Here is a 22,577-nt window from a genome sequence, read left to right as displayed (position 1 = left end):
CCAAGCCCCCTGCCATGGCCAGGGACACCTCACACTACAGCAGCTTGCTCACAGCCACATCCAGCCTGGCCTGAAAAACCTCCAGGGATGAGGCTTCCACCACCTCCCTGGGCAACCTCTGCCAGTCTCTCACCACCCTCATGGGGAGGAGCTTCTTCCTAACATCCAATCTCAATCTACTCATTTCTAGTTTTGCTCCATTCCCCCCAGTCCTATCACTCCCTCACACCCTCAAAAGTCCTTCCCCAGCTTTCCTGTAGCCCCCTGCAGATACTGGAAAGCCACAAGAAGATCTCCTCAGGGCCTTCTCTTCTCCACACTGAACAACCCCAGCTCTCTCAGTCTGTCTCCATAGCAGAGGAGCTCCAGCCCTCTGCTCATCCTCGTGGCCCTTCCCTGGACACCTTCCAGCTGACTTTCAAGTTCAGCTGTGAAGCAAATCCATCATGGAAGTGACTAGAGACACAGCACCTTTATTCTCAAGGAACTCCTGCTTGCTCATTTGAGTATTTGCACACATTAGCATATTTTAAAAGGACAGTTTCTGCTTGAAAAGATTTTCACAAGCCTTGAAACATTCTTCCAAGAGCTACTCATCTGCTTAGTGACAGGCATGGGGCAGGGCTTGTTTACTAATCTAGGAGGATTACACTTCAATCTAGATCCTGCCTTGCCTGCAGGTAAGGGCACTGGAGCAAACAATAAGTGTGCCAGACCTGCCAGCTGCAGAGGCAGGAAGGGAGAAGAATCCAAAAGATTTGTGTGTTTAGATCATGACTGGGTGGGGGGGGGAAAAAGAAGGGAAGGTCAGGAGACAGCTGCTTCTTCCTACCTGTTGGTCAACAAGCCACTGGAAAGCCTGGACAAGCAAATCTACTCCTACAGTTGCATCAGCTCTGAAAACAAGCCAGCTACAGCTGAAAGGGAGGAGGCTGAGGGGAGGCCTCATGGCTCTCTACGGCTCTCTGAAAGGAGGTAACTGAAGTAGCTGAAGCCCTGAAATTCACCTGAGACTGCCAGGGCAGTATAAGGGTCAAAAGAATAAATGAATAACCACCTGGTGGTGCTGACCAGAGGCAGAGGCGGTTCAGAGGATCAACAATGCAATATCATGTTGTAAAACCCCCAGTTCTTTCTGCTCCTAGTAGTAAACACAGCTCTATATCCTGAAGCATGGAAAATACTGGGTTGGCCCAGCATTGCTTTTCTTTTCACTGCTTATTCCTTCCTTTTGCTTGTAACAGGTTGTTAAAAGAGAATAGAGAAACAAAAAAAAACCCTTCACCCCTAAAACACTTAATTCAAAGTGTAAGGAAGTCACTCTAAGTACATCTTTCATCATCACAGAGCACTGGAGCAGGCTGCCCAGAGAGGTTGTGGAGTTCTCTTTCTCTGGAGCCTTCCCAGCCCTGTCTGGATGTGTTCCTGTGTGACCTGTGCTGGATTCTATGGTCCTGCTCTGGCAGGGGGGATTGGACTCAAGCATCTCCAGAGGTCCCTTCCAACCCCTAATATCCTCTGATCCTGTGATGTTGCTTAGTGTCAACACTGGAAGAAAACAGAAAATTCATAGAATCAATAAGGTTGGAAAAGACCTCAAAGATCATCAAGTCCAACCTGTCACCCAACACTTCATGACTATTAAACCATGGCACCAAGTGCCACATCCAATCCCCTCTTAAACACCTCCAGGGATGGTGACTCCACCACCTCCCTGGGCAGTACATACCAACAGCTAACAACTCTCCCTGTGAAGAACTTTCTCCTCACCTCCAGCCTAAACTTTCCCTTGCACAGCTTGAGTCTGTGTCCTCTTGTTCTGCTGGTTATTGCCTGGGAGAAGAGACCAACCCCTTCCTAGCTACAACCTCCCTTCAGGGAGTTGTAGACAGCAATAAGGTCTCCCCTGATTCATGACCCCACCCAAAAAAAGCCGAACCAAAAGGGAGTATCAGCCTTAAAAGAAGCAGCAGGGGTTTTATCTGCTGGCTCAGGATGGTACACACCTTCATGCCACCAATTAAACTCTGCCACTGCCAGCAGCTTTGGAAAACACAAATGAATTAGGTCCAACTGAGGGCTACACTCTCCTAAGTATCCTGTACATACTCACCACTGCAAGCAGGACCAAGCTCATGAAGAGCTCCCACAGCAAGGCATTAGGCATTGTTTCAGCAGATGCTGCTTGACTTACTAGCAGTGTCTCAAAGCCTGAGCTTCAAAGACAACTTAGCCTGGATGAAGAAGAGGGAGAGCTGGGCAGGGAGAAACAGAATGGAATTCAACAAGAGCAAGGGAAGAGTCTTGCACCTGGGAAAGAACAACCCCATGGAGCAGGAGAGGTTGGGGACTGACCTGCTGGAGAGCAGGGAAAGGGACCTGGGGGTCCTGGTGGATGGGAGGTTGACCATGAGCCAGCAATGTGCTCTGGAGGCCAAGAAGGCCAATGGCATCCTGGGGTGGATTAGAAGGGCTGTGGTTAGTAGGTCAAGAGAGGTCTCCTCCCTCTCTACTCTGCCCTGGTGAGACCACATCTGGAATATTGTGTCCAGTTCTGGGCTCCTCAGAACTGCTCAGAACTCAAAGAACTGCTTCAGAGAGTCCAGAACAGAGCCACAAAGATTCTGAAGGCAGTGGAACATCTTCCTCATGAGGAGAGCCTGAGGGAGCTGAGGGCTCTGGAGCTTGGAGAGGAGGAGCCTGAGAGGTGACCTCATTGCTGTTGCTAAAGCTGTGCAGGGTGAGTGCCCAGACGCTGGAGCCAGGCTCTGCTGGGGGATGCCCAATGCCAGCACAAGGGGCAGTGGTGGAAGTTGAGGCAGAGGAAGTTCCATGGAAACAGGAGGAAGAATTTTTTCCCTGTGAGGGTGACAGAGGCCTGGAGCAGGCTGCCCAGGGGGGTTGTGGAGTCTCCCTCTCTGGAGATCTTCAAATCCCACCTGGATGTGTTCCTGTGTGACCTGCTCTAAGTGCTGCTGCTCTGGCAGGGAGGTTGGACTGGATGATCTCTGGAGGTGCCTTCCAACCTCTAATATTCTGTGATTAATTCCACTTATTGCCAACAATGGTGCTGCAAGTCTACACTGGACCAAAACAAGTGAAGGGGGAGAAAAAAAAAAAAGAAAAAAAAAAAAGCAGCATGCCTGACTGAATTTAATCTTTCTCCCCACAGAACTCAATTCTGTACTGGAGGTCACTCTATGTCAATCCAATATGGCTACACCTTTTTTTTTATTGTTTGTTTTTTCCCCAAAATGCATTTACAAAATAATATTCATATTGAGAGGCACATGAAAAAGTATTTTTCATCTTGCATTCAAAAAATGGCAGGGCTCTAAGCACCACCAGCAGCATTCCATTGCAAAGAGTCTCACCTACAGGATTGGAAGTATCACAAATCAATCACAGGATTGTCAGGGTTGGAAGGGACCTCAAGGATCATCTAGTCCCAACCCCCCTGTCATGGCCAGGGACACCTCACACTACAGCAGGTTGCTCACAGCCACATCCAGCCTGGCCTGAGAAACCTCCAGGCATGAGGCTTCCACCACCTCCCTGGGCATCCTCTGCCAGTCTCTCACCACCCTCATGGGGAAAAACTTCTTCCTAACATCCAATCTCAATCTACCCATTTCTAGTTTTGCTCCATTCCCCCCAGTCCTATCACTCCCTGACACCCTCAAGAGTCCCTCCCCAGCTTTCCTGTAGCCCCCTGCAGATACTGAAAGGCCACAAGAAGGTCTCCTCAGAGCCTTCTCTTCTCCACACTGAACAACCCCAACTCTCTCAGTCTGTCTCCAGAGCAGAGCAGCTCCAGACCTCTGCTCATCCTCATGGCCCTTCTCTGGACACCTTCCAGCACCTCCAGATCCTTCCTGTAATAGAGGCTCCACAACTGGACACAGTGCTCCAGGTGGGGTCTCAGCAGAGTGGAGCAGAGGGGGAGAATCCCCTCCCTGGCCCTGCTGGCCACACTTCTCTTGCTGCAGCCCAGGCTCTGCTTGGCTCTCTGGGCTGCAAGTGCTCACTGCTGGCTCCTGTTGAGCTTCTCCTCCACCAGCACCCCCAAGATATTTTCTTTTCCCTGCTGCCAATTTTGGCAAACTCTGTGGAACATAAAATTATAGCTATATAGATATTGACTCTGTCATATTACAAAATGCCTTTTTCTTCAAAGGCTTAGACACACATTCATTAGGTGCTGCAATAGATAGCACAGGATGACAGGATCAGAGGATGTTAGGGGTTGGAAGGGACCTCTGGAGATCATTGAGTCATAGAATCATAGAGTCAATAAGGGTGGAAAAGACTTCAAAGATCATCAAGTCCAACCTGCCACCCAACACCTCATGACTGCAGGTCCAACCCCCCTTCCAGAGCAGGACCACAGCACTCGATATCTAAGGCTTGCTTTCAATACTTTGCTAAAGCCATTCTCAGAAGCACAACCAGCTCTCTACATCCCGCAAAAGCTTAACTCTGCTGAACAACAGGGAATGAAAGCTCTTATTTACCACCCTCTACCCCTTGGCTCTTTGGAATGAATCACATTATTAACTGCTCCCCCCCCCCCACCCTTCTGAGCCACAGAAAGAATTTGGTTTGTTTTTCTCCCTCTCTTTTTTTTTTTTTTTAATTACTCTCTCACATGTGTTTGCCAACTTTCCCTTTACTACTCCAGGAAAGAGCCAGATTTTATCTTCCTAAGTAACAAGCAATACAGTTTCCTCCCTCCTGACTTAAATGGCTTCCTCATCAGATTTCAGGGGAAAGTTTGCACAGGATTGTCAAGGCTGGAAGGGACCTCAAGGATCAGCCACTTCCAACCCCCCTGCCATGGCCAGGGACACCTCACACTACAGCAGCTTGCTCACAGCCACATCCAGCCTGGCTGCAAAAACCTCCAGGGATGAGGCTTCCACCACCTCCCTGGGAAACCTCTTCCAGTGTCTCACCACCCTCATGGGGAACAACTTCTTCCTAACATCTATTGTAAATATCTCCTCCTCTAGCTTGCATCCATTCCCCCTAGTCCTATCTGGAGGCTACTACCTGTCTCTGGTTGTCGCTTCCAAGCCCTAACAAGAAAGCTGGAGAAGGACTTTTGAGGGTGTCAGGGAGTGACAGGACTGGGGGGAATGGAATAAACCTAGAAATAGGTAGATTCAGATTAGATCACAGATGATTTAGAATAAACCTTTATTTAGAGTAAACCAAACCAGGTTGGAAGAGACCTTCAAGATCATCGTGTCCAACCCATCAACCAATCCAACCCACCCAAACAGCTAACCCATGGCACCAAGCACCCCATCAAGTCTCCTCCTGAACACCTCCAATGATGGCGACTCCACCACCTCCCTGGGCAGCCTATTCCAATGGGCAATCACTCTCTCTGTATAGAACTTCTTCCTAACATCCAACCTGAACCTCCCCTGGCACAGCCTGAGACTGTGTCCTCTTGTTCTGGTACTCTCTGCTTGGGAGAAGAGACCAACCTCTGCCTGTCTACAACCTCCCTTCAGGGAGTTGTAGAGAGCAATAAGGTCACCCCTGAGTCTCCTCTTCTCCAGGCTAAGCAACCCCAGCTCCCTCAGTCTCTCCTCACAGGGCTGTGTTCCAAACCCCTCACCAACTTTGTTGCTCTTCTCTGGACACCTTTCAGCAAGTCAACCTCCTTCCTAAACTGAGGGGCCCAGAACTGGACACAGTACTCGAGGTGTGGCCTAACCAGTGCAGTGTACAGGGGCAGAATGACCTCCCTGCTCCTGCTGGCCACACTGTTCCTGATGCAGGCCAGGATGCCATTGGCCCTCTTGGCTGCCTGGGCACACTGCAGGCTCATGTTCAGCCTACCATTGACCAGCACCCCCAGGTCCCTCTCTACCTGGCTGCTCTCCAGCCACTCTGACCCCAGCCTTTAGCACTGCCTGGGGTTGCTGTGGCCAATGTGCAGAACCTGGCACTTGGATGTGTTCAATCTCCTGCCCTTGGACTCTGCCCATCTGTCCAGCCTGTCGAGGTCCCTCTGCAGAGCCTCTCTACCCTCCAGCAGATCAACTCCTGCCCCCAACTGATGATGTTAGGAAGAAGGTAGTATTGATTCCAGGGTAACTCAAAGGAATGCAGGCAAACACCTAACCCTATGAACACAAGTCTGGCTGCAAAGAGAGGTGGCAGCCCACCTGCCAACCATACCCTGCAACACAACAACCAAGCAGCAGCAGGTGGAGATACCTGAAGAACACTTCAGGCACCAGCAGACAGGGACCAGATGTTGGTTAACAGTATCAGAGTATCACAGAATGTTAGAGGCTGGAAGGGACCTCCAGAGATCATCCAGTCCAACCTACCCCGCCAGAGCAGCGTCACCCAGGGGAGTCTGCACAGGAATGCATCCAGATAGGGGTTGAAAGGCTCCAGAGAAGGAGACTCCACAACCTCTCTGGGCAGCCTGCTCCAGGCCTCTGTCACCCTCACTGCAAAAAAGTTTCTCCTCATGTTGAGCTGAGACCTTTACTCTTCAAGTTTGTCTCCATTGGTCCTTGGCTTATTGCTGTGCAGCACCCACAAGAGCTTGGCCCCCTCCACTTGACCCCCAGCCCTCAGCTATTGATAGACATTGATCAGATCCCCTCTCAGCCTTCTCTTCTCCAGACTAAACAGCCCCAGGGCTCTCAGTCTCTCTTCACAGGGGAGATGCTCAAGTCTCCTAAGCATCCTCCTGGCTCTCCCTTGGACTCTCTCCAGCAGGTCTCTGTCTCTCTTGACCCTGGGGAGCCCCAAACTGGACACAGGATTGCAGGTGTGGTCTCAGCAGGGCAGAGCAGAGGGGGAGCAGAACCTCCCTAGCCCTGCTGGCAACACTTTTCTTGCTGCCCCCCAGGATCCCCTTGGCTCTCTTGGCCACCAGGGCACATTGCTGTCCCATGCAGAACTTGCTGCCCACCAGCACTCCCAGGTCTATCTCCATGGAGCTGCTCTCCAGCAGGGCATTCCCTAACCTGTCCTGGTGCCTGCTGTTATTCCTCCCCAGATGCAGGACCCTGCACTTGTCCTTACTGAACTCCCTGAGGTTTGGCTGCAGCCAGCTCTCAGCCTGTCTAGCTCTGGTTGGATGGCAGCACAGCCTGGCAGGTGTCAGCCACCCCCCAGTTCTGCATCATCAGAGAACTTGCTGAGGGTGCACCTAATGCCCTCAGCCAGGCTGTTAATGAAGGTATTGAACCCACAGATGCTGTTAACCCAGCAGCAGCCACAGCAGCCCAAACAGAGTTAGCAGCTCTCCTTTCTGAGCGATACCACACAGCTAGAAGAGGGGTGGTTGCCCAAGGGCACCTTACCAGAGCACATGGAAGCAGCTGCAAGACCAGGAGAGGGGCTTTGAAAGGCTCTCTGTCTCCCCCAGTCAGCCAGATGACAGTGGAATCAGGTTAATATTAAACAAGTGTTGGATGCTGGCCTGGGAGTCATTGCAGAGCAGCCTACAGCCTCAGGTCCAGAGTCCAGGTAAGTCCCCACGAGGGGATCAGATCTTTCCAACCCAACCTGGCTTCTGCAGAAAACAGAGTAATTTGGCACTAAACCAGCTAAAATCATCTAACCAGAATCTAGATCCTCACCAGTACCCTCCTTCAAAAAAATCAAAGGGTATGGAACAGGCACTCTCAGACCATTCGACAGCAAGCACAGCAAAGAGGCTTTCCTCACCAAGGCTCCCCCTCAGGCTCTGAGCTTTCCCACAGGGGTCCAGGGAGACCTTCCACTTAAGGTCTGGCACCTTGCAATTGGCTGTAGCAGTTTAACAGCTCTGGGGAGGCCACACCTTGAGTGCTGTGTCCAGTCTGGGGCACCCCAAGACAAGAGAGATGTGGAGGTGCTGGAGCCAGAGCAGAGGAAGGCAAGGAAGCTGGGAAGGGCCTGGAGAAGAAATCTGATGAAGAGCAACTGAAGGAGCTGGGGATGGTTAGTGTGAAGCAGGGGAGGCTGAGGGGTGACCTCATGGCTCTCTACAGCTCCCTGAAAGGAGGTTGTGGAGAGGTTGGTGCTGGTCTCTTTTCACAGCTCATTAGCCATAGAAGAAGAGGGAAGAGCCTCAAGCTGCAGCAGGGCAGCTTCAGAGTGGACAGGAGGAAGAATTTTTTCCCATGAAGCATGGTCAGGGCTTGGAATGTGCTGCCCAGGGAGGTGGTGGAGTCCCCAAGGCTGGATGTGTTTGAAGGTGGTTTGGCTGTGGTGCTTGGGGCTGTGGTTTAGGGGTGATCCTTGTAGAGTAGGGTTCTGGGTTGGACTTGGTGATGCTGAGGGCCTTTTGCAACCTGAATATTTCTGTGGTTCTGTAACATGTTATCCAGGTAACTTCTACACAAAATGAGAACTAAAAAAGAAAGACAGAAAGAAAGAAAGTAAAAAGGGAAAACCACTGAGCTGTACCTCAGACTTGGCTGAGGTTCTCCTAGTTACAGCCTGACTAACACCACAGTTGAGCTATCTAGGGAAGGAGGCCAATCAATGCAGCACTGTGCTCATGGCCAGTTGAGCTGGGTTTCTGCCTGTTAGTAAAGCACCCAGGCCCCTTCTGAAGGTTCACAGCACTTTCTGTTGTCCATTTCTGGATCAAATTGTCACCAGGCCTGCAGTTTTCAAAAGCATAAATCACAGAATTGTCAGGGTTGGAAGGGACCTCAAGGATCAGCCAGTTCCAACCCCCCTGCCATGGCCAGGGACACCTCACACTACAGCAGCTTGCTCACAGCCACATCCAACCTGGCCTGAAAAAACCTCCAGGCATGAGGCTTCCACCACCTCCCTTGGCAATCTCTTCCAGTCTCTCACCACCCTCATGGGGAACAACTTCTTCCTAACATCCAATCTCACTCTACCCACTTCTAGTTTTACTCCATTTCCCCCAGTCCTATCACTCCCCAACACCCTCAAAAGTCCCTCCCCAGCTTTCCTGTAGTCCTCTTCACATACTGGAAGGCCACAGGAAGGTCTCCTCAGCACCTTCTCTTCTCCAGACTGAACAACCCCAACTCTCTCAGTCTGTCTCCATAGCAGAGCAGCTCCAGCCCTCTGCTCATCCTCGTGGCCCTTCTCTGGACACCCTAACTCTGTTCCCAATCCCTGTAACACTCCTACTCTTTCTTCTCAAGACCTTTTCTACCTTTCTGATCTACCAAGATCAGAGCCTCAGGAGAAGTGGTAAGTTTTGAAATGTTGTATATTCATCAAAAAAACCCTCCAGCAGCTCCTAGGTTTGTATCAGAAAGCAAGCCCCTGTCATCCTCTCCAGGAAATGAAGGGAAAACACAGGTTTAATTGAATCAATAGGGCTTATAATGGCAGGCTGCTGAGTGAGCTGACATGAGTGGACTGCTAGTTCTGGTTTGGTTTGGGTTAGTTGGGGGGTTTTGTGCTGTTCTCCAGAGGTTGCATAGAGTGAATTTTGCAGAAAGCTATTGATCTGCAGTTTAGATCTCCCTGAGGGGGAGGGGAATTGACAAGCTCCACAAACAGAAAAGCAAATTCTCAGAGAGTCAGAATCACAGAATCAACCAGGTTGAAAGAGACATCCAAAATCACCAAGTCCAACTGATCACCCAACCCTAACTAATCAATTAGACCATGGCACTGAGTGCCTCATTCAGCCTCTCCTTAAACACCTTCAGGGACGTTGACCACACTACCTCCCTGGGCAGCACATCCCAATGGCCAATCTCTCTTTCCATAAAGAACTTCTTCCTAACATCCAGCCTAAACCTCCCCTGGTGCAGCTTGAGACTGTGCCCTCTTGTTCTAGTGCTGGTTGCCTGGGAGAAGAGACCAACCCCCACCTGGCTACAACTTCCCTTCAGGTAGCTGTAGACAGCAAGAAGGTCTCCCCTGAGCCTCCTCTTCTCCAGGCTAAGCAACCCCAGCTCCCTCAGCCTCTCCTCACAGGGCTGTGCTCCCCAGCTTTGCTGCCCTTCTCTGGACATGTTCCAGTATCTCAACATCTTTCTTAAACTGAGGCATCCAGAACTGGACACAGGACTCAAGGTGAGGCCTAACCAGTGCTGAATACAGTGCAGAATGACTTCCTTGCTCCTGCTGTCCCCACTACACCTGATGCAGGCCAGGATGCCATTGGCCTTCTTGGCCACCTGGGCACACTGCTGGCTCATGTTCAGGAGGCTGTCAATCAGCACCCCCAGGTCCCTTTCTGTCTGGCTGCTCTCAGCCACTCTGTCCCCAGCCTGTAGCTCTGCATGGGGTTGTTGTGGCCAAAGTGCAGCACCCAGCACTCAGACTTCTTGAATGCCATCCTCTTGGACTCTGCCCATCTGTCCAGCCTGTCAAGGTCCCTCTGCAGAGCTCTGCTACCCTCTAACAGATCAACATCTGCTCCCAGCTTGGTGTCAAAACTCAACCCACTGGAAGCTACCATGACCTCACAGCATGAGAGCCAGCAGAAGCTCTAACAGAAAACTGTTCCAGCTTCTTGCCAGGGGCTTGATGTAAGGAATAGTTTCTCAGATCCCTGTGCCTGTGAGTGTAAAGAAAGGAGCAGAATTTGCCAGAAGGGCTGAATTCTGTGTAGACATTTATACCTTGAGAGCTCACACATATAAGCAGATTCTTTTCCTGAAGAGGAAAAAAAATACCAAACAACACAAAAGTATCCCAAATTTTCAATGATGAGAAAACAGAGCTGAAAGGAGCATTGTCCTCTGCCAGCTGGTGGGAGCCAGGTGCAGATCCAATGAATTCAACACAGTTACATTGATTTTCCCCACTTAACATCCTTGCCCACGGTCTCCCTTATACTATATGAACATACAGAGGCACAGATGTGTTTTAACTGGAGCAAGGGCACCATGCATTACAATTAAACAAATACTTATTACACCACAGAGTTAGAATCACAGAATAGTCAGGCTTGGAAGGGACCTCAAGGATCAGCCAGTTCCAACCCCCTGCCATGGCAGGGACACCTCACACTACAGCAGCTTGCTCACAGCCACATCCAGCCTGGCTGCAAAAACCTCCAGGCATGAGGCTTCCACCACCTCCCTGGGAAACCTCTTCCAGTGTCTCACCACCCTCATGGGGAACAACTTCCTCCCAACATCCAATCTCAATCTACCCAGCTCTAGCTTGGATCCATCCCCAGCAGTCCTATCACTCCCTGACACCCTAAAAAGTCCCTCCCCAGCTTTCTTCAGGTACTGGAAGGCCACAAGAAGGTCTCCTCAGAGCCTTCTCTTCTCCACACTGAACAGCCCCAGCTCTCTCAGTCTGTGTCCAGAGCAGAGCAGCTCCAGCCCTCTGCTCATCCTCATGGCCCTTCTCTGGACACCTTCCAGATCCTTCCTGCAATAGAGGCTCCAGAACTGGACACAGAGCTCCAGGTGGGGTCTCAGCAGAGTGGAGCAGAGGGGGAGAATCCCCTCCCTGGCCCTTCTGGCCACACTTCTCTTGCTGCAGCCCAAGCTCTGCTTGGCTTTCTTGGCCAACACACTTTAACATGCTCAAAGATAAACACTATATTGCATCATTCCAACCAACCAACACTAACCTGCCTCACAGATTTCAGAAAACAAAGAGTTTTGATATATCTGTGCCTTGCTGAGCTTGAACTTCTCTCCCTATTATCCTTTTGAACTGGGATGCAGGGACACTGGGCAGAAACACCAGCACCCTGAAGCTGTTGCCTCCTTGTTATTTGGAATGATAGTGATGGGCTCCTACCACAAAGAAGAACAAAGAGGAGTTCCATCCATGAGACCACTGCAAGGGAGAAACGGCAGCCAGAGTAAAACCACAAGGAGCCACAGCATTAGCTCATCTCTCCTCCTTAGTGCAGCAGCAAACAATTAGTGTTAAAGTAAAATGGGTCAATAAGGACCTCAAATCTTCTTAGCCGCTAGCACAGTCAACCCATGTGGCCACAGCAATCCAAATTAACCCCATGGATGCGTCAGGCCCTTTCCTCCAGCACCTGGAAAGCAATTACAAATATCACATTGCATCTCCTTCTGCAACACCCTCCCTAGAGCTCAGCAGAACACAGCATTAACCAGGTTGGAAAAGTCCTTCAAGATCATCAGGTCCAACCTATCACCCAACACCATCCAATCAACTGACCCATGACACTGAGTGCCTCATCCAGGCTAGAATTAAACACTTCCAGGGATGGTGACTCCACCACCTCCCTGGGCAGCACATCCCAATGGCCAATCTCTCTTTCTGGGAAGAATTTCTTCCTCACATCCACCCCAAACCTCCCCTGGGGCAGCTTGAGACTGTGTCCTCTTGTTCTGGTGATGGTTGCCTGGGAGAAGAGACCAACCCCCACCTGGCTGCAACCTCCCTTCAGGCAGTTATAGAGAGCAAGAAGGTCTCCCCTGAGCCTCCACCAGGCTAAACACCCCCAGCTCCCTCAGCCTCTCCTCACAGGGCTGTGCTCCAGACCCCTCCCCAGCTTTGTTGCCCTTTTCTGGACACCTTCCAGCATCTCAACATCTTTCTTCAATTGAGGGGTCCAGAACTGGACATAGGACTCAAGGTGTGGCCTAACCAGGGACACAACCTGTGATTATAACCTATCCATGAAACAAAAGCTTTTTTCCTCTGCTGAAGCAGACTCCTGAAGGGAACCACTTCTGTTTCCACCAGCAAACCCTCTGGACCAGCTCCACACCCTAAGGGAATAGCCTACCCGGGGAGGTGATGGGGTTGACATCCCTGAAGGTGTTCAAGAAAGGACTGGATGAGGAACTTAATGCCATGGTCTGGTTGATTAGATGGGGTTGGGTGACTGGTTGGACTTGATGATCTTCAAAGTATCAGCCCACTAGCATTAAGAGACCTAATGGTTAATTAAAGCTTTCACATCACTACTGCTTTTCCTCCAAAACAAAAAGACCCCAAAACCTGAATGTGTCCACACCCTTGGCTGTGTCTGGGTATGCAGTGGGGGCTTGGGATAGTTCTGGAGAAAGTACAGCCCCTTTGTGTGAAGAGTAGATTTGGATGTTCAAGTTGTTCATCATGGTGGTGGTGGAACTCTAGAACAGGTTGCCCAGGGAGGTAGTTGAGGCCCCATGCCTGGAGGTATTCAAGGTCAGGCTGGACAAGGCTCTGAGCAACCTGATCTAGTGGAGGATGTCCCTGCTGTGATTGCAGGGGTGGTAGACTAAGGTCCCTTCCAACTCAATCTATTCTATGATTCTATGATCTTGGAGGTTTCTTCCAACCTGGCTGATTCTGTCATTCTATGATCTTGGAGGTCTCTTCCAACCTAGTTGATTTCAGAACAAGAGGACACAGTCTCAAGCTGCACCAGGGGAAGTTTAGGCTGGAGGTAAGGAGAAAGTTCTTCCCAGAGAGAGTTGTTGGCCATTGGAATGTGCTGCCCAGGGAGGTGGTGGAGTCACCATCCCTGGAGGTGCTCAGGAGGGGATTGGACGTGGCACTTGGTGCCATGGTTTAGTAGTCATGAGGTGTTGGGTGACAGGTTGGACTCTATGATCTTTGAGGTCTTTTCCAACCTTATTGATTCTATGGTTCTATGATCTTGGAGGTCTCTTCCAACCTGGCTGATTCTATGATCTTGGAGGTCTCTTCCAGCCTAGTTGATTCTGTGATCTTGGAGGTCTCTTCCAACCTGGCTGATTCTATAATCTTGGAGTTCTCTTCCAATCTGGCTGATTCTATGATCTTGGAGGTCTCTTCCAACCTAGTTGATTCTATGATCTTGGAGGTCTCTTCCAACCTGGCTGATTCTATGATCTTGGAGGTCTCTTCCAGCCTAGTTGATTCTGTGATCTTGGAGGTCTCTTCCAACCTGACTGATTCTATGATTCTGTGAAATCAGGGCTCCTGCTGTACTTTCTTAGCTGAGGTGTACTACAGAACCACTGCTAGCAGGCAGGCTTCTGCATGAAACCAAAAAGAGTGGAAGAAAAAGCCCTAACAAGCCTCCTGTAGTGTGTGTTTGGAGAGGGAAAAGCAGCCTGGTGATTTCATGGAACATTGCTCATTTCCTCACTTTCTCTGGAGGTAGTTGGCACAAGGGTTTTCCACAAGCTAGGCCACATACCCTGATCTTCCTTTTTTTTTTCCTCCCCTTTTCCATTAAAACCATGCTTCCCTTTCAAACATGCTTAAGGCTCCCTTTCAAGGGCAATTAAGCATGTGTTTAAACAACTGAATAAATCCAGATGGACCAAAGCAAGCATCCTCGAGCGTTCAAGAACAATTCCACCTCTCAGCCCACACATCAAGCACACAGACAGCACTTTATGGTACCACACAAATGAAATATCACAGAATCACACAACATTGGAGGCTGGAAGGGATCTCCAGAGATCATCCAGTCCAACCCCCCGTGCCAGAGCAGCATCACCCAGGGGAGTCTGCACAGGAATGCATCCAGCTGGGGTTTGAAAGGCTCCAGAGAAGGAGACTCCACAACCTCTCTGGGCAGCCTGCTCCAGGGCTCTGTCACCCTCACTGCAAAGCAGTTTCTCCTCATGTTGAGCTGAAACCTTCTACATGCAAATATCCAGATCATCAAATCATTCCAGTTGGAAAGGACCTTAGGAAGCCATCTGGTCCTAGGATTAGAGGATAATCACAACCCTTCCAAGTCTCTGGCTCTCATTCATGTGCATGTTAACTGCAACACTCCCTAGTCCCTTTCTAGGTGAGCCATTGTGGCCAAGAGAGCCAAGGGGATCCTGGGGTGCAGAAAGAAAAGTGTGGCCAGCAGGGCTAGGGAGGTTCTGCTCCCACTCTGCTCTGCCCTGCTGAGACCACACCTGCAATCCTGTGTCCAGTTTGGGGCTCCCCACTTCAAGAGAGACAGAGACCTGCTGAAGAGAGTCCAAGGGAGAGCCAGGAGGATGCTTAGGAGACTTGAGCATCTCCCCTGTGAAGAGAGACTGAGAGCCCTGGGGCTGTTTAGTCTGGAGAAGAGAAGGCTGAGAGGGGATCTGATCAATGTCTATCAAGAGCTGAGGGCTGGGGGTCAAGTGGAGGGGGCCAAGCTCTTTTGGGTGCTGCACAGCAATGAGCCAAGGACCAACGGAGACAAACTTGAAGAGAGAAGGTTTCAGCTCAACATGAGGAGAAACTTCTTTGCAGTGAGGGTGACAGAGGCCTGGAGCAGGCTGCCCAGAGAGGTTGTGGAGTCTCCTTCTCTGGAGCCTTTCAACCCCCAGCTGGATGCATTCCTGTGCAGACTCCCCCGGGTGATGCTGCTCTGGCAGGGGGGTTGGACTGGATGATCTCCAGAAATTCCTTCCAACCTCTCATGCCCTGTGACACTGTGAGGCTTCAGCCACAAATGTCCTGCAGGCAGGAGTGCCTCTTTGGGGAACCCAAATAATGCCAAAGGATGACTTTCATTTTCCTTTTGCTGCGAGGCAGAGGTTATCCCAGACGAGTTCTCAGCACTGCCTGTGCTGTGAGTGAAAGGTCTCAGGCCTTTGGATTGAACCCACACTTCATGGAGAAGCACTGTGAGAGCTTTTCTCTTTTTTAAAATCTCCTTTCTCAAGGTAATTGTCATTTGTCTCATCACAGCAGAGCAGATTACAGATCTCACAGAGCCTGCAGCTGCAGTATGAGTCCTGTCAGTGCCTTGTGACTTTGTAGTGCTTCCAGAAATGAAGAGAGAAGTTTCTGAAAGCCATCATCATGAAGACCTCACAATCCAAATCCTTTTGTATTTTTTGACTTCTCCCAAGTCACACAGGATCACACAGGGTGCTAGGGGTTGGAAGGCACCTCTGGAGATCATCAAGTCCAACCCCCCTGCCAGAGCAGGGCCACAGAATCCAGCACAGGGCACACAGGAACACATCCAGACAGGGATGGAGAGTCTCCAGAGAAGGAGACTCCACAACCTCTCTGGGCAGCCTGCTCCAGGGCTCTGTGAGCCTCACAGTGAAGAAGTTAATCCTCATGTTGAGGTGGAACCTCCTGTGCTGTAGCTTATAACCTTAGTCTCATCCCTTTAAGAAAACAAAGCCATTTTCACCACTTGTATGACATGCCACACTCGGGGGGTGATGGATGAAATCCTCCAGCAGAGCCTCATCTCTGTGTTCAGATATTTCTAGCCATTTCCACAACCCAGTGGAATGGGGCAAGAGCTGGAGAGGCCTGAGCCTGCTCTAGTGTCAGCACACACAGCAAGTATTTCCTCTCATCAGCCCAGCTATGCGGATTAGGGAAGAGCCAGAAAGCAGCATGACACAGGCTGGAAGGTGTGCTGGGAAAATATGATGAAGGGAGTGGAACATCTTCCTCATGAGGAGAGCCTGAGGGAGCTGAGGGCTCTGGAGCTTGGAGAAGAGTAGACTTAGGGGTGAGTCAAGTTGATGAAGATGTGCAGGGTGAGTGCCCACAGGCTGGAGTCAGGCTCTGCTGGGGGATGCCCAATGCCAGCACAAGGGGCAGTGGGGGAAGCTGAAGCAGAGGAAGTTATGTGGAAACAAGGGGCTAAAAATTCTCATTGTGAGGGTGACAGAGGCCTGGAGCAGGCTGCCCAGGGGGGTTGTGGAGTCTCCCTCTCTGGAGATCTTCAAACCCCACCTGGATGTGTTCCTGTGTGACCTGCTCAAGGTGATGCTGCTCTGGAAGGGCGGGCTTGGACTGGATGAGCTTTGGAGGTCCTTTCCAGCCCCTAACATTCTGTGATGCTGTGAAACCATCCAGCAGCTAAGGAGTTCTTAGCCCACGGACTGCGGCAATTCATTCAGTGACTACTGCGATCAGAGCAGCCCTGCCTAGGCAGAGCACCTCAGGGTGGGGGTGGGGGGGTGTGTGTGATTAAATGATGACTTTTTATTGTCAGAGGCAGCTAAGCAGGCACTGACACAATATACCTTAACAATTACATCACATCCCATCTCTGAACCGAGGGTGTAAATGCTGCTTTACGTAACCAACTGCATGATAAGCACACCGAGCTGCCCTCCCTGCTGACAGCCTGCCAAAAATCAACAACTTCTTCTCAGGATGACAGCCTCCTGGCTTCACCCAAACACACACAGGCAACAAGCAACATGGGTGCAACAAACTGCAAAGTTCCCTTAACCAAATCCTCGTCTCTTGGGGAAAAAGGTGAGAAGATCATCATAGGATCATAGGATGTTATGGGTTGGAAGGGACCTTTGAAGATCATCGAGTCCTCCAGTCCCTTCAGCATCCTTGCAGCCCTCCCTTGGACTCTCTCCAGCAGATCCCTGGCCCTCTTGAACTGAGGAGCCCAGAACTGGATGCAATATTCCAGGTGAGGTCTCAGCAGGACAGAGTAGAGGGGGAGGAGAACCTCCCTGGATCTGCTGGACACACTCCTCTCAATGCACCCCAGGATCCCATTGGCCTTCTTGGCCACCAGGGCACATTGCTGTCCCCTGCAGAACTTGCTGTCCACCAGCACTCCCAGGTCCTTCTCCCCAGGGCTGCTCTCCAGCAGATCCCCTCCCAACCTGTACTGCTGCAGTTTATTCTTCCTCCCCAGCTGCAGGACTCTGCACTTCTGCTTGTTGAACCTCATTAGGTTCCTCTCTGCCCAGCTCTCAGTCTGTCCAAGTCTCACTGAATGGTTGCACAGATGGAACTTACAGCACTGCACCTGGCTGCTGAAGCCTCCCCTCTTCCTGAGCTATGCTCCCCAGGGCCTCACCCCTAGCCCCATGTTTTATTTCCACACTTGACAGCTGGGTGAGCCACTGAGGTGATTTTCAGTGTTTTTGTTTAGCTCAGCTCTAAGTACCTGAGCTCCAAGAGGCTGGGGCCACATTCAGCTCAGGGCCCTACCCAGCACCACCGAGTGTTTTGCAAATGGGTGAAATGAAATCTGCAGTGAAGAATTCGGTGATTCCCTGACCTGGGTGACACAAGGCTGGCTTCCAGCTCCGTTTCATACCTCACACTAGCAGCAGAAAGACAGACCCATCCACAAACTGGAAGGTCTCAACTGACAAAGGGGAGGTTTAGCACGCTCAAGGGAAGGTGAGTGTTCCCTCACTGCTGGTGAATCACTTCTTAGTGATCTATGAAGTACTGGCAGGGATAAATTCACTGGGTAATGCTCCATCAGCACATTCCCATTCCCTACCCAGCAAGGGCTGAGATGCTGTGATCCACGTCATGCAGTAAGGAGGGAAACAAGAGAAAATAAACACATCCTGCAGCTGAGCCTCTTCTTGGGTGCACTGGCCATGAGATCTGTAGTCTAGACAGCCCTGCAAGTCTAAACCAGCACAGGTGAAAAGAAGCAGGTTCTTTCAAAGAGAAAACAAACAAACAAAACCTCACACAAACAAACAAACCAAAACCAATCAAAACAAAACCAACCAAAACCAACACAAAACCCCAAAGTTTGGGGAAGGAATGGGAAGAAATTGACCAGAAAGGATATGTCCTTCATTTTTTCAAGGAAGAGCCCTTCTGGAAACAAAGGGGACAGGTTTTCTGATCCACAAGCAGCACAATGGCTGTTGTTTGGGGGTTTGGGTTTCTTTTTCAAGAAAGAATGGCTGAGGATTTGCTGACACGGCCACAAAAGACCTGACAAGGGATGCTAGAGTCAGTCAGACTGACAGCTTTGTCTATATACACATCTGCATGATGTTAGGATTTGATGTCAATGACCACACGTATGCTAAAGCCTGCTGCTTCACACGGGGATGAAAGCCGCCCCAAAACCCACCACCAGCGTGGGGAATAGTCCTTTATTCCGGGGGGGCGGGGGGAAACCGAAAGCTGCTGCTCAGCTCGGGGGAAATCAAAGGCTGCCGTCGGTACCTGACACGGGGCGAACGCAACTCTCCCGGTATGCGGCACACCCCCTTGCTTTTCCCCCAAGGTGTTTTCGTGAGCCGCATCTCATCCGAACGGCAGGCTCGTCATCAGAGCAGCAGCTCGAACATCCACACAACAAAGTGAGAGGCAAGCAAGCAGACCTTTTATTTCGGCAAGATCCTCTTCGGCGCAGCCTTTACGGGCGCGGCAGAGCCGCATGCGCTCCCCCCACCCGGCTCGTACCTGCAGCAGCTCAAGCGAGGCACATTTGGCATCATTTTCTCTTACATAAAAAGGCTTTGTTCTCCACCGCCTCACTGCGGCTACCAGCCTGCCCGGACACACTTGTTTCCTCGCCGTGCCTGATCCATTCAATACAGGGAATTATATTAACGGTTCTCCCCCCGTCGTCCCCCCCCCCCCCCCCTCCCCGATGCACGTTAAAAGCGCTTACAGCCATCGCGCACCCCCTTGTCTCACACAAGGTTCTTTGTTCAGCCTTACAGAATCCCTTCAGAGGAGCTTAGGGGTGGGGGCAGGAGAGGACAGAAGGTTACATCCTTTAGAGGCTTTTACAGCCTAGAGATGCTCGAAACCCTCACGGGCAGCCGGCTGAAAACCACTGCTCCCACGAACACAAAGCAGGCGTCACCGGGGAGCCGCTTTTACACCACCACCCCCTCCCGCTACGACCGCCGGGGCCAACGGGCTGCAAACTTTGGCCCGGAGCCGCCGTCCGTCCGCGCCTGGGCTAGGGGACGCGGGCAAGAGCGGCGCGACCCAGCCCCGCGCACCCATCGCTCGCCAGCGGCTCCCGGCACAGCCCCCGCGGCCGTCCTGCTCCGCTTCTTCCGACGGGCATCCCCCGACCCGGGCTGCGGAACAGCCAGCGCCGCCGCCACGGCCCCCCAACCACCCACCCACTCAGACACAGAGCCACCAACCCACCGGCCCGCAGTCCGCCTGCAGCCCGCCAGCAGCGGGGCCGCGGCGCGGGAGGATCCTTACCTGAGCGCCGCGGCGGCTGCCGGCACCGGGACGCGCTGCCGCGCCGAGGGGCAGAGAGAGGGCGCCGCCGCCGCCGTGTCCGCCTTAGCCCGGCCCCGCCGCTCTCGGGGCTGTCGCCGGGACGCGGCCGCCTGCGCGCCGCCAGCCCCCGGGACCCGCCTCCCTTCTCCGCCCCCGGCCCCGCCCCGGCCCCGGCGCCGCTCCCGCAGGGCCCCCCGGCGGCAGGAGCGGCGCCCGGCCCCTGCCCGCCCCCTGCCCGCCGCCCCGCCCCGGCCCTGCCCTGCCCGCCGCCCGCAGCGGCCCCTGCATTGCGGAGGGGCCCAGCGGCCGCCCCGGTGCTTGCGCGGGGCGCTGCCGAGGGCAGGGCGACCGGATTCGGTGGGTACACGGCGGCGGTGAGGTTCTCGGGGACAGCCGGACGGCCCTCAGTTCTGCCCCTGGTCCCTCGTCCCGGCCGTCGCACAAAAGCGTAGAATCATAGAATTGTTAGGGTTGGAAGGGACTTCAAGGATCATCCAGCTCCAACCCGCCTGCCGTGGCCAGGGACACCTCACTCTAGAGCACCTTGCTCACAGCCACATCCAGCCTGGCCTGAAAAACCTCCAGGCATGAGGCTTCCACCACCTCCCTGGGCAGTCTCTTCCAGTGTCTCACCACCCTCATGGGGAACAACTTCTTCCTAACATCCAAGCTCAATCTACCCATCCCGAAACTCCCTCCCCAGGCTTCATGTGATGCAAGTCTCAGCTCAACCTAATCTCTCATAAAATCTGGAGAAGGAGAGGCGATGCTTGGTGAGACAGGTTAAGAGATTCTTCTACAGCCCCCCGGGAGCTTCACTGCTGCTAACTTACGCATTGGGCTCTCGTAGGGCCGAGTTCTCCAGCCGTCTCCCGGCATCCGGCAGTAAAAGATATCCTATTACTTAGTCACTTACCAGCTTCACAGGCTTGAACTTTCCTCCTCAGCCCCTCAGGATGTCAATTACAACTTCCGTAGTGGGAGAAAGCAGGCAAGGGCAAAGTCATCCTCGGCGCGATGCCGCCGATGCAGTGGAGCTGCGGCGCCGGCTCATCTCGCCCTTTGCTAATCAGAATCACTTTGTTTCGGTTCCCTTTGCTGGAGATGAAAGAGCGACGTGCTACTCCCTTCTTCCCTTTTCCATTTCCTAAACAAATTGCTCTAATGGCTCTGTCGGAATCTTAACCAGCAATTCTCTCATGGATTAGCCTAAGACAGGCTTTTGTACCAGCTTTGGATCCAGTAGGGATAAATATTGCTATTTGAGTGCCCAGGGTAGCCCCAGGGTCATAGAATCAGAGAATTGTCAGGGTTGGAAGGGACCTCAAGGATCAGCCAGTTCCAACCCCCCTGCCGTGGCCAGGGACACCTCATATTACAGCAGGTTGCTCACAGCCACATCCAGCCTGGCCTTAAAATCCTCCAGGGATGAGGCTTCCACCACCTCCCTGGGCAACCTCTGCCAGTGTCTCACCACCCTCATGGGGAACAACTTCTTCCTACCATCTAATCTCAATCTACCCATCACTAGTTTTGCTCCATTCCCCCCATTCCTATCACTCCCTGACACCCTCAAAAGTCCCTCCCCAGCTTTCCTGCAGCCCCCTTCAGACACTGGAAGGCTACAAGAAGGTCTCCTCAGAGCCTTCTCTTCTCCACACTGAACAACCCTAACTCTCTCAGTCTGTCCTCACAGGAGAGCAGCTCCAGCCCTCTGCTCATCCTCGTGGCCCTTCTCTGATCACTGCAGTGCCAAATATATAAATGCTAATTTCAGTTTTCTTTCCATTTTGCTGCACAATCCGTGGGGCTCTACTTATGTTTTGCCCAAAACATCATAGATTTGAGGTTGCCCGCTTGATTTCCAGCACAGTTTTTAGTAGCACTGATATTTCACAGCTGTAATATGGGGCCTGGAGTGTCAAAACATAGATTCAGGGAAACCTAGGTTCTGCCACTGCCTCTGTTTCTCCAGTGGCAACACAGAGGCAGCCACCCATCTGTAACCTACTGTGCTGGGTTAGTTTGAAGTCCCACCTTAATGTCAATAAAGTGACCTGGGGATGACAAATTAATTCCAGTAGTTTTATTCATTAGTACCTGGAGTACTGCATCCACTTCTGGAGTCTCTGTGACAGGAAGGATCTGGAGGTGCTGGAAGGTGTCCAGAGAAGGGCCACGAGGATGAGCAGAGGGCTGGAGCTGCTCTGCTCTGGAGACAGACTGAGAGAGTTGGGGTTGTTCAGTCTGGAGAAGAGAAGGCTCCAAGGAGACCTTCTTGTAGCCTTCCAATTTCTGAAGGGGCCTACAGGAAAGCTGGGGAGGGACTTTTGAGGGTGTGAGGGAGTGATAGGACTGGGGGGAATGGAGCAAAACTAGAAATGGGTAGATTGAGATTGGATGTTAGGAAGAGGTTCTTCCCCATGAGGGTGGTGAGAGACTGGAAGAGATTGCCCAGGGAGGTGGTGGAAGCCTCATCCCTGGAGGTTTCTCAGGCCAGGCTGGATGTGGCTGTGAGCAAGCTGCTGTAGTGTGAGGTGTCCCTGGCCATGACAGGGGGGTTGGGACTGGCTGATCCTTGAGGTCCCTTCCAACCCTGACCATTCTGTGATTCTATGTCTCTTGCAGACCATTTTCCAAGTTCTCCTCAAACTGACTGGGAGAACTTTCCCAGCTTTGCTGCTTCTCTCTTCTAGCATCTCATCTGTAAATCAGCGGCAGGCAAAAGGAGCAGGGTCTTGCCAAGC

General features: G+C 52.0%; 1 protein-coding gene across 27 annotated transcripts in view; it reads right to left on the bottom strand.

Moving 5' to 3' along the window:
• MAP2 (microtubule associated protein 2) overlaps nt 1-19,947 on the bottom strand; it is a 341,956-nt gene extending 322,009 nt beyond the window's left edge. For 7 of the 27 annotated variants that reach the window (XM_068137842.1, XM_068137845.1, XM_068137861.1 and 4 more), the window contains exon 1: nt 19,810-19,946. The gene's annotated coding sequence lies outside the window, so the exon portion shown is untranslated. Of the gene's footprint in view, nt 1-19,809 lie in introns of all 27 variants that reach the window. The other 20 variants (XM_068137835.1, XM_068137844.1, XM_068137839.1 and 17 more) reach the window with 6 other exon arrangements.
• Between the last annotated feature and the right edge of the window lie 2,630 nt (nt 19,948-22,577).

This window comes from Melanerpes formicivorus, unplaced genomic scaffold (assembly GCF_026170545.1).
Source record: "Melanerpes formicivorus ecotype bairdi unplaced genomic scaffold, bMelFor1.0.p_v2 SCAF_5, whole genome shotgun sequence".
In the NCBI taxonomy this organism is placed as follows: Eukaryota; Metazoa; Chordata; class Aves; order Piciformes; family Picidae; genus Melanerpes; species Melanerpes formicivorus.
This window is presented reverse-complemented; position numbering and strand designations above follow the sequence as displayed.